The 12,848-nt window shown below is 35.6% G+C and overlaps 1 protein-coding gene across 12 annotated transcripts in view; it reads right to left on the bottom strand.

Moving 5' to 3' along the window:
* TAB2 (TGF-beta activated kinase 1 (MAP3K7) binding protein 2) overlaps nt 1–12,848 on the bottom strand; it is a 91,247-nt gene that overhangs the window by 60,462 nt on the left and 17,937 nt on the right. For 5 of the 12 annotated variants that reach the window (XM_077998413.1, XM_077998405.1, XM_077998414.1 and 2 more), the window contains one exon: nt 7,618–7,766. The exons of 3 other annotated variants lie outside the window; for them this stretch is intronic. The gene's annotated coding sequence lies outside the window, so the exon portion shown is untranslated. 12 annotated transcript variants of the gene reach the window in all.

Below are 12,848 nucleotides of genomic sequence, written 5' to 3'. Positions count from 1 at the left end.
GAAGTTATCTTGTAAAAGTATAATTCAAGAGATCTGAAAAATGCCTTGGTGCCCAGTCGTCTCCTTGTTAGACTTCCTCTTCTCCCAGTCAATCCAATTTACCTCTTAAAACCAAGCCCTGGTCACAAAGAAAATTCTTTACATGAGAAATATTAGTCCCCAGCCGGGCGCGGTGGCTCATGCCTGTAATCCTAGCACTTTGGGAGGCCGAGGCGGGTGGATTATCTGAGGTCAGGGGTTTGAGACCAGCCTAGTCAACATGTTGAAACCCTGCGTCAACTAAACATACAAGAAGTAGCCAGGCATGGTGGCAGGCGCCTGTAATCCCAGCTACTTGGGAGGCTGAGGCAAGAGAGTTGCTTGAAACCAGGAGGCGGAGGTTGCAGTGAGCTGAGATCGCGCCACTGCCCTCTTGCCTGGGCAACAGAGTGAGACTCCATCTCTGCATGAATGAATGAATGAATGAATGAATGAATGAATGAATGTTAGTTCCCAAGCAGAGAGACTATTTTTCACTGGTGTATCCTAACTACTTAGTATATGTCAAGTGGATGCTCAGTAAATATTTGTTGCAATAAGTCTCTAAATAAACATCAGAATACATATAGCTTTTAGACTACTGTAAAAAGTGTTTATCTATCCCCGCAAACTCAAGCGTTTTCCTTAACCTCACCTATAAGTCAGTGCTGCTATATCTGTTTTGAAAATGTAAATATGTTCCATCATGATTGATATGAAAGAACAATTTGAACATTAAGTGAATTTTGCTGTAATTTCATTTGTAAGAAACACTAGGTGAACACAAAAAGCCATATTGAGCTAAAACGAATATACGAATATACAAAACGTATATTCATATATTCATTGTGTATTCATATGAATATACAAAAAGTAAACATGAAAACATCTGAAACATTTACCAGCTATCTCAGCTTAACAGATCTGCATGTTATTAATCACACCCAGCCACATTACTGATTTCAAAAAACTCTTTCTTACTTTTTTTTTTTTGTTTTTTGAGATGCAGTGTCGCTCTGTCACCTAGACTAGAGTGCAGTGGTGCGATCTTGGCTCATTGCAACCTCCGCTTCCTGGGTTCAAACAATTCTCCTGCCTCAGCCTCCCGAGTAGCTAGGATTACAGGTGCATGCCACCATGCCTGGCTAAGTTTTTGTATTTTTAGTAGAGATGGGGTTTCACTGTGTTAGCCAGGATCATCTCAATCTCCTGGCCTCGTGATCCACCCACCTCTGCCTCCCAAAGCACTGGGATTACAGGCGTGAGACACGGCGCCCAGCCACAACTACTTTACAATAACTCACAACCTGCAACTCTTCTTGTGTTCCCTTCCATAAGCACACTTTAGGTCTTATTCAGGGAAAAGTATAATATTCATTGTAGTATTTACATATTTCTTAATTTATTTTACATATTTCTTAATGTATTTATTTCTTAATTTATTTAACATGAATAAAATTGTTATCTGTAAGTTTTTTTTTTTTTTTTTTGAGATGGAGTTTTGCTCTTGTTGCCCAGGCTGGAGCGCAATGGCGTGATCTCGGCTCACTGCAACCTCCACCTCCCGGATTGAAGCAATTCTCCTGCCTCAGCCTCCCGAGTAGCTGGGATTATAGGTGCCTGCCACCACACCCGGCTAATTATTTTGTAGTTTTAGTAGAGACAGGGTTTCATCATGTAGGCTAGGCTGGTCTCAAACTCCTGACCTCAGGTGATCCACCCGCCTCGTCCTCCCAAAGTGCTGGGATTACAAGCATGAGCCTCCTCGTCCGGCCTTATCTTTTTTTTAATGTTCACAGGTGACGTTTCCAAGTGTTATACCCATAATTCCATTTTTCCCCATAAGCCCTGTGTGTTTTTTTGCGTGACTTTGCATAGCATGGTGATATTTAGGAACATGCCTCTGGCTCAACAACTATTAACATTAACCTCTCCAGGATGCCAAATGGGATGGCAGAATGTTTCAGTCTATCTATTTAGTTGTCAAAATGATGCTAACAGTTTCTTTTTCTTTCTTTCCTTCTTTATCTTTCTCTTTCCTTCTCTCTCTTTCTGAGACAGGATCTTGTTCTGTCACCCAGGCTGGAATGCAATGACACAATCATGAATCACTGCAGCCTCAACCTCCTGGGTTCAAAGGATCTTCCCTCCTTAGCTTCCTGAGTAGCAGGGACTACTGTGCGCACCATCACAACTGGTTAATTATTATATTTTTTTGGTAGGAGCTCCCTGTATTGCCAAGGCTGGTCTAGAACTCCTGGACTCAAGTGATCCTCCCACCTTGGCCTCCCAAAGTGCTGGGATTACAAGTGTGAGCCACTGTGCCTGGCCCAGCTTCTTATTAATTACAATTTCTCTCTTCTGTGAATTGGCTGACATTACCACACTGCCATGAATTACTCTTAAATAATATCTTTACCACAGAAAGAAGTGTTGATAATGCAGTCAGAATAGCTGGATGATGCTATAATATTTTTGAATTAAAGCAAATTTTAAAACCTTTTGACTTCAAAGAACATTTCAAAATTAAACATAAAATAAGAATCATATTACCTAAGTACATATACTATTTAAATACCTTTTACATTATTGACATATTATACAAGTATCATATCATATACCAGTTAGGTAATACTTGATGCACTTCAGATTTAATTAACTTTAAAAGAATTTATAAATGTTAATTTAACAAAGTTTTTAAACTTACTTTTTGTAGTAAATTATTGGAATTATATTTCTTGGAGCATGATGTTACAATTCTATCAAGGCAAAGCAAACTTTACTTAATCTCCATTTAAGATAAAAATGAGATAACTATAATTAATCTTTACCATAAACTTTATCACAAAACAGTTATAATACTAAATCATTTCACACAGATAATCAGTTATCTGCAAAAATAATATAATCCAAATGCTACTTATTTTAAGTTAGCTATTATGTTCAGATTTAGAGTGATTTAAAACTTAAAGGGAGCAAATGATTATGTTACTAAAAACTAGATTTTATAATTTTATAAGCCTTAATAATTTACTTTCTAAAGAATAACAATAAACATTAATAAATAAAGTAGCATAATAATCCACACTACTTCCTCTTAAAGAGAAAATTTCCCATTTTCTCATTTAATGCACTGCCTTAAGGCCATGAATGCTGACAATTTCTGATGGTTAACAGGCTTACCAGTTATAAGTTCTTCTAAAAGGAATGTGCAAGTCGGCCACACTTGGCAATTTATGTATTGTGGTTTTGTGGTAGGTACTACATTTTCTAAGGATCAAGAAAAGTGCAATAAATCTAAGACGGAATGGTTATACTTCATCAAAACATATTATATAACTGACTACCTTTTGTGTATTTTATAATTCATATCTCATTATTGTTTTGCAATACATTATCGTTCACTGCCCTCTTTCACTCTAATTTTTGGATAATCTATCCTGTGCATAAATATCATCTATAAAAGAAAACAGGAGCTAAGTATGATAATAAGTTCCTATTTATGCGTAAAAGGGAAAGAGGAGAAAATAAAAGCACCCGAAGGAACCAATTTTCATCTTACATCAACCATAAACATTTATAACAAACCAATTAACTCAATGATGTGTAGAAATTTTAATAATTTGGTTAAATATTAATTTAAAATGGCACCTTAATATTCAGAGAAAGTTATAAGAAGTATCACTGGCTGGGCGCAGTGGCTCACGCCAGTAATCCCAGCACTTTGGGAGGCCGAGGCGGGCTAATCACCTGAGGTCAGGAGTTCAAGACCAGCCTGACTAACATGGTGAAACCCTATCTCTACTAAAAACACAAAAATTAGCTGGGTGTGGTGGCAGGCGCCTGTAATCCCAGCTATTTGGGTGGGTGAGGCAGGAGAATCACTTGAACTCGGGAGGCAGAGGTTGCAGTGAGCCGAGATTGCACCATTGCACTCCAGCCTGGGTGACAAGAGCGAAACTGTCTCAAAAAACAACAAAAAAAAAGTATCACCCAACTGATCCCCATGCAGTTTCAATCCCTTACTTGATCCCATGGTTTTTTCCTGTTCATCTTATATAATTCTGCTCATTTTCTTTCTAATGTCATGGCCCTCAGCTGACTTTTTCCCATAGTCCCATAGAGGACTACTGGCCAGCTGCTAAGGGAGAGGGGTGTATGTGTGTGCACGCGCACATGCGCGTGCGGCATGTGCACAATAGCACTAGGAGTATGATAATTAGTCCACAAGTTAGACAAAGTGTACATGGATATTTGCTACTACTAATAAGGTACCAGAGTTCTAGCTTTCTATCCATCTATCCATCCACCCATCCACCCCTTCCTCCCTCTCATCATCTATCCAGCTACATGAATTAAAGCATCTAATCTAGAAAAAACACACATGTGTTTAAAGTGGCGTAAATAAGAATGGTCATCCCAGTGTGTGTTTCTAAAAACAACCTCAATGGCCATCTAGGAGGAATAAATAAGTACACTATTGCATAGCCACACTAAGGAACACCATGCAGCTTTTTTGTTGTTGTTATTATTATTTAGTGGAATATGATATCCAAATAATTATATGGACCTATAAGATATTATTGATTGAAAAAAAATCAAGATGCAGATTCCATGTATAATACCTTTTGTGTAAAACTAAAGATACACAAAAGATGTATTACATTAAAAAGCTTTTAAAAAATGTTTTGTCCCTTCCTATGATGCTGAAAATAGATGTATTTTAAACAGATATTTTTATATGACTGTATAGGAAATATTTTGAAAGTATACACACACTAATTATTCTGGAGAGGCAGCTGAGTAGAATGACACATGGATGAAAGGTATTCCAAGGAGGTTTAGTCATCTGTTCCAATTTTTATAATAATACATATTCATGCATTACTATAAAGTTATTCCTTACTTATTTCTCCACAACATTACTTGTATTCTGATATGTAGATAGAGTAAGAATAGAACAGAATGAGTTATTTGAAAGTAACCATATTAGCCAACCACAGGTACTTTCAAATAACTCAAAGCCTGTGTTGTCTATGCTAAAACTGTTATGGATGTGCAGTTTACAGCTGCAGCATTGACCAATCATCAGGATGCTTGATAGATGAGATTTATAGTTACTTTCTAACTTAAATGTTACTTATGAATTTATATATGTAGGTCCATCCATGATTAACCATGTCTAAGCTTAGTGTCATAATTTGTAATCCTTGTTTAAAACAAAGAAGCCAGGTGACTTTTTTTTTTTTTTTTACCTAAAGGCTACCTCAAAGTGAACTATTTATTACTCAAGCACTTAAACTAAGTATTACACATCTACCAATGAGATGGTTTATTTAATTAAAGGAAAGAGGTAAGGGGTGGTAGAAAGAGAAGTAGGCTTATTGTTACTATTAAATGTAAGAGTCCCCCAATAAACACAGTATCTTTATGGAAAGTTATTGTACTATCATACACAATGGTGGACAAGACACACTGCTTTCTCTGAGCCTAGAGTATAATCACTTTGGTTCTACACTTACTATGAGCCAAGTCCTGTGCTAAATGCCTTAAACATGTATTATTTCAGCTACTTTTTACAATATTCCTGTAGTGAGGATTAAGTGAGAAACTGAGGGTAAAACTCTTTACACAATGCCTTGACAGAGTAAATGTCCCTTATTAGGCATTACTACTGCCTAACCTCTAACTTCATCAATTCAACCTTCACTCTACAGTAGTCAGCTTTTCAAAAGATTCACTGATTTAACACGTATCAGTTCTGAGAAATCTTCAACGGATTCCCATTCCTACTAAAGTCCAAACTCCTTCATCTGACATTCAAAAACATGTCATAGCTCCATCTCCCATCACACCCCTCTATCCAACTATTCTCTATGCATACTGGACTGCTCACAATTTCTATAATATATTAAATACTTTCATCTTCATAACTTAGAAATACTCTTGCCACTTTCTCTAAAGAATTCCATCTATCCTTCATGGTTCAGTAAAAACATTACCTTCTCCACAAAGCTGATTCTCTCCAGTACTCTTAAGTATGCTGTATGCATCTCTATTATGACACTTTCATATTACTTGTCTGTAAGCTCACTAAAACAAGGTTTATTCATTTCTACATTCCTGCTGTGTCTAGCATACTGTTGTACACACAATTTACACTGAATAATGGAGAAAAATTTCACCATTAATAGCACCACTGAAAATAACTAAGACTTGATATTCATATGTAATTCCTTCTTTAATTTCTACTTCAATTCACACAACAGTGGTAATGACCCTAACTAGTAGCTCCCTTTCCAGCTCTAATTAAACACTCAGTGACACATAATTCTTTCAACACCAAACAAATAATGTGGCACACAATCAGTGAACTAACACTGACTAAATTGCTAGATATTAAATTCATTATGCATTAATACTGCAGAAAGGGATACAAGGAAGGAGTTAAGTACATGCTAGAATATTAGAATTGCCTTTTAAATTCACAATTGGGATACAAAATTCCTCTTCAATTTTGGGTAATCTCTAACCTAGATGAACTGAACTTTAAAATCAAAAGACATGTATGATTATCTATCCATCTAGTAAATAAATTCACCTTTCAGGGATTCTATTTCTGCACCTATATAAATTGGTAAAAGGAACACCCTTAAAAGCTAATTGATCTTGGCCCTCTAGCCATTCATGAGTAGCTTTCTCTTGGTTAAAATCTAAGGCATTAGGAAACCTCAGTTTTTGGTTTTGCTGTTACACTTCAGGATGATTCCAACTATTTATAACTTCCTTGGCTAGCTTCTTTTGGGTAATCAAGTAAAAAAATTAGCAAATATTAGTTATACACTTAGTTTAAAAATATAGCTAAATTCTTCAGGTAAAGTACTATAAAACATTGCTTGGTTCTATCCAGAAATAATATGTATAATTTCCAATTACTGAAGAATATATTAACTTTTTTTTTTTTTTTGAGACGGAGTCTCACTCTGTTGCCCAGGCTGGAGTGCAGTGGCGCAATCTCAGCTCACTGCAACCTCCGACTCCCTGAGTTCAAGTGATTCTCATGCCTCAGGCTCCCAAGCAGCTGGGACTACAGGCGCAGGCCACGGTGCCTGCCTGATTTTTTTGCATTTTTAGTGGAGGCGGGGTTTTGCCATGTACAAATATATTAACTTTTTAGGTAAAGGCATTAGTAGCGTAGAATAGTTGAGGATCTCAGGAAGAGGGAAGTAGTTTCATTAATTGAATTCCCTATACTGCTTGTACTCAACGTAAACCTTTTAAAGGAAGGCAGTTTTGTTGTTGTTCTTTTTCAATTTTTTTTTTGTACGTTTATAGGGCTTCACTCAATAGCATTTCAAATTTATTTTTCTTATATTTTTGCATTAGTTTGCTAATACTAGCAAACAAGTTAAATTAGAAATATTCAGGCAAAAGGTATGTTAAACTCAGTACTAGCTGCATGTTACCTAGATGTTAGTGTTACTATACTTTAAAGCAAGATGACTATACATTTTGAAAGTCAAGTTTTAGTTACTATAGATTTAATAATAAGGCAGTTACACAGGCTAAGCTTGACTGGTGCCATGGACTTTAGCATACCTGGAAATAGAAAAATTCAAATTGTAGCTGTTCTTGGTTGGCCCATTGCCATTTTTGCAGCTTACAAATTGTTAATTAAGTAACTGCAGTGAGCTCATCTCTACAGGATACTTCTTTTCCAGGGCAGGTCCAGGAACTGGGTCTGGAGCCTTGAAAGCAGAAGAGAAACTAGAGTAAACTAGAGGTAGACAGAACAAGAAATGTGACCAGATAACATTATGAGATGTAATAGCAGTAAGGTAGTCCCCAAAGTCTCACATAAAATATTCTGAAGGGAAAGTGGGTCTCTTAAATTGCAAGTTACCAAGGATGCGGTTTACTTAAGTCATTATTTTAACCTACCCAACGTTATTCTGGACTCTCAATTCCAGCAACTCAAAACAGTAGTTTTTATGAAATCTCTAATGGCTTTTAGCAACAGACTGTCCAACAGGAGACCACAGAGTAACTCTAACAGAAAGAGAAAAACAACAAAATCCAAAATTGGAAATGTAAAGTCCTCATTTTCAGGTCATTTTGCTCTTCCCTTTCACTATCGTATTTCCAATCATCTTCTAAATACTCCCCTGATTTCCTACGATCAATTCCCAGGGGTTTCTAAAGAAATGCTTTAGATATATCCAAGCAATGAACTAAATGTTAAGTTCCAATTTTTAAAAATACTTGGTAATTCTTAAAGAGGGAGGCAAAGAACAGCTCATAAGATGTGGTTCTTAAACCGCACTGGAAAATCTTTTTTTTCCATTACCAAAATAGAGTCAATGGATTTTTTTTAAAAAAAAATTTTTGGTTGGGCCATATAAAACAAAAACCAAAAACAAACTTGCAACTATGAAGGTTACAGAAATGATAAGATATTACAAATGGCAGAATTTGTACTATTTGATTACTAAACCTGGAAATGATGTCCTTATGCTTGGTAGGCTGGTACCCTTAGGAATTTCTCTAAGAAACTAATCCCACAGGAGTCAAAATAAATAGAATTTTCCTCTACTCTCAAATGATCATAGATATTGTGAAAATTATAATAGGACAAAAAAAAAGTAGTGAAGACAAAGATCCAAACACTGAACTCCCTGCATTTCCAGTAACTAGCAATATAAACAGCAAAACAGAGTAAAAGTAGTTTTTGTGAAAAATATTAATTTCCCATCTATTGTGATGGCACATTATAGGACAAAGAATTCTGCGAGACAGAAGTCTAAGTTCAGATCTGACTTCAGTATGGCCTTGAATTTAAACTGCAGAAATCTCCCTTCTATTAAATGGAATATCACTACCCACCCTGTTGTACTGTCCATGAGATTTAGCTAAAGTGTATGTAAAGCACCTAACAGTGTGGCACATATAAGCATTCAATATATTTTTCTGCATTATTAAAGAATGTAACATATTTTCCTGTTCTAAACATGTGGGTATACTTAAGTTTTCGTTTTCACAAATGCTAAAGCAAACAACTAGGTAGCAGGATTTCAGTTTAAATAATTCAACTATAATCACATTCTAAGACATATAACTGATTATCTTCCAGAATAGCCACAAAGTGAGTATATGAGAGAGGTCAATTTTGAGAGCTGATGATAAATAAAAATATAACAATTTATATTTAGGATATAAGAAGAGTTAGTAGTAAACAAGACGACATGGAATTCTTCTCCTTCCAAGTAAAGTATAAAATACTTCTGTCAACACACCTCTTGTTAAAAAGTTATATACAGATCCGGTATAATGCTTTTAAAAAAACATACAAGCAATCAATGCACGATATAATTTGGTCTTTAAGTCAGGGAATGTTTTAAGGGCAAAGAAAAGCCTTATATATGGGCAATAATTTTCCTCTTACTGATAGAACAGTAGGTTCCACACAAAATTATTATTTACCAAATAAGGCTCAAAGATCAGATTACACCCTCTCTAACATTACCAAGTAACAGATCAAGTATCACAAGCCACAAGGAATTTTTAAAAATGATTTCCTTATAGTCGTTTTAAGTGTATTCTCTGCCACAACTTTATTTTAAAATAGTTTTAAAAAGTTTACATGGAAGTGTCTTATTCAAAATATACTAAAACTTAGATAAGACTGAATTACTGTATTCCTCAGAAAGAAGGGGAAAGGGTATTTAAGTTTGAGGATTTCCATTCAGTAACCCATATGGATAGGCTTTCAGTTTAAAGATCATCAAGTAAAAAATCCACTTCAGATAAACCATTACTTTTTAAGTTTTTTAACTAGTCATCCTACTGAAATCTCATTACTTACAGCAATATTTCAGTTGATTCTCTTGGCTTTTCTAGGTATACAATGTTATTTACAAATTATAATGAATTTGCTTTTACTCTTTTAAAAAAACATATTGAGTAATTTTTACCCATTATCAAAACTCCAATAAGCAGCAGAGTTAAAACCAGAAATGTATCTGTAGCTTTCTAACCTCATGTCCAAGGTTCCTTCTTTATTGTACTAGCTCGACATTACTAATACTTTTCTTTCTGAAAACTTTTCCGGTCAACACTCTGCATTTTAGTTTCTTAGAATTCTTATTTCTATGCCTCTTATTAACGTTTGCCAAAAGGATGTAGGTGTAAAGTTGTAACATTCATTCTCTCACTTGTTCCTCTGGCATCTTATTTACACTCACAGCATAATCTAAGGAGAATCTCCTTTAAATTGTAGTTTAAGCTTTTTATTCTACTTGATGAAACTTAAAAGATTCTGAATCATAGATCTGATGTTGAAAGGAGCCTTATAGATTATCTAGTCCAACACCCTTATTTAATAGAAGAAAAACATAAAGTTAAAATAACATGTCAGTAGAATCTGAATAAAAGTTTAACACAGAACAAAATTAGTCTTATTACTTATGAATTGTAAAGTAAATGCCTACAGTTATATAAAATATAAACAAAGCAATTAAACAAATTTCAAGAGTAATTATTGAGGGCAGGCATGGTGGCTCATGCCTGTAATCCCAGCACTTTGGGAGGCCGAGGCACGTGGATCACCCGACTCAGGAGTTTTGAGACCAGCTTGGCCAAACCACGGCAAAACCCCGTCTCTACTAAAAGTACAAAATTAGCTGGGCGTGGTGGTGCACACCTGTAGTCCCAGCTACTAGGGAGGCTGAGGCAGGAGAATCACTTTAACCTGGGAGGTGGAGGTTGCAGGGGGCTGATATTTCTCTTCAGCTACAACCCCCTCAGTGTGGTTTTCATTGCCTTCTCCAGTTTGGTTCCACTAGATCAGGGGTCATGAATCCCTTTGGCAGTCTGAAGAAAGCTACAGAGTCCCCCTCAGAGTGGTTTTAAATACATAAACTACAATACCTAAGATTATAAAGAAAACCAGTTTTACTAAAATATAGTTGTTTTTGAAAGTATGGTTTTAAATGCATAAAATAAAATATATATTACCAAGAAAACCGATTATACTGAAACAGTTATCAAGTGTTTTTAAAAACCTTGTATGTGATATATTTATACATATGCTTCTTTAGTAATACTTAATACAATAAAATCTAGCGGGAGTCTAACAAAAACCATAATTCTGAAGTAGTAATATGCATAAAATATATTTAGAGATATCAACTGTAAAGTAATCTGAAAATATCTGTGCTTTTTCTATTAGTAATAAAAAGATACAGGTACTGCTAATACTACTGTAGTCTGCTGCTTAAACTCTCATTAAAAGGAAATGCTAAATTTCATTTCAAAGTTAATAAAAATATAAAGATGTCATTTTTTTTTTCTCATCTAAATGCATGCAGCCCTCTAAATTCTATCCCTGGATCCCTTCAGGGTCGTGCAGATTAAAACTACTCTATTAAACTCACCTGCTTCTATTTCCCAGCAGTCCCCACGCCCTTAGGAATCTGGGCAGGCTTGTCTGAACATGTTCAATCCACACTTTCCTTTCTTTGCTTACTATGCTACTGCCCTTGCTTAGAATGTTATGTCTTCATCTAGAGGCTTATCAAAATCTTAACTACCTCTTCAAAACCAATTCCAATTTCACCTTCTACTTGAATTATTTTTATCCCGCTTTAGCCCACATGGATCTTTTCCCAGAACTACTAATGTAGCTGTAGGTCAATGCTTTATGATTCAACATTTAATTATTTTCTTACATAGTTCTACTTCTGTGTCTCTACATGTAAGTTATAAGATCCCCGGAGACATGTGCTATGTGCTTATGTTTACAACACTGCCTATACATAATGTAGGCACATATAAAGTACTCAGCAAGTGCCCCCAATAAATCAAGCACAGAAGATCATCTGTTTGGCAACTTTCAGCACCAGAAAATACATCAAGATAAGCCAAAAGTTCCACTAAGGTGTTAAAACAGACATAAATTATGCTTATAGTTCACCTCTATCAGAACCTAGATACTCCTATTTAATTAAGAACCCAGAAGCTTATTTACTAGGCAGCAATGAATTCCAAGTAATAAATCAAGGAAGGAGCACTAAAGTCAGCATGAGACAATAATTCATTCCAAACATATTGGTTAAGCACTACTACATGCCAGGCACTGTTCTAGAGTTTATGATTCAGTTCTCATATAGTAACTTAGTGCCAGGCCTTGGACTAGAACCTGGGGTTCCTGACTCATTCTGAAGCTCTGAAACAAAAAATTATTTCTATCTTCCAGAAAAGGTTTACTATGCAGGGTAAAAGGGTGGGGAGGGGAGGAGGTGTTACTATTTCAGAAAGCAGCAAAGTATGTGAAACATTATAAAGAAATAGATTTGGAGGTATGAATATCTATATTTACCTACACCTAATATATATAATATATTGTAAAATCTCTATAAAATCTCTAAAATAGATTTGGGGTAAGTTTCAATCATTTTATGTACTTACTACCTAACTACACTAGATGAATGAGGTGTTACTCTGCTTATTAATAGTTTAATCAGAAACACTTCATAAAATTGCATTTTTCTTCAAAGAGCCCTGCCAAGTTGCTTCGTTTATTTGATATAAAAATAAAACACTAGGCCAGGTATAGTGGCTCGTACCTGTAATCCCAACACTTTGGGAGGCCAAAGCAAGAGGATCACTTGAGCCAAGAAGTTCGAGACTAGCCTGTGCAACACAGCAAAACCTTGCCTCTACAAAAAAATTAGAAAAAAAATATTAGCCAGGCATGGTGGCTGGTGCCTGTAGTCCCAGCTACTTGAGAGGCTAAGGTGGGAGGTTAAGGCTGAGCCCAGGAAGTTAAGGCT

This window comes from Macaca mulatta, chromosome 4 (assembly GCF_049350105.2).
Source record: "Macaca mulatta isolate MMU2019108-1 chromosome 4, T2T-MMU8v2.0, whole genome shotgun sequence".
Lineage (NCBI taxonomy): Eukaryota > Metazoa > Chordata > Mammalia > Primates > Cercopithecidae > Macaca > Macaca mulatta.
The sequence above is the reverse complement of the archived record's forward strand: the minus strand, read 5'-3'. Positions and strand labels throughout refer to the sequence as shown.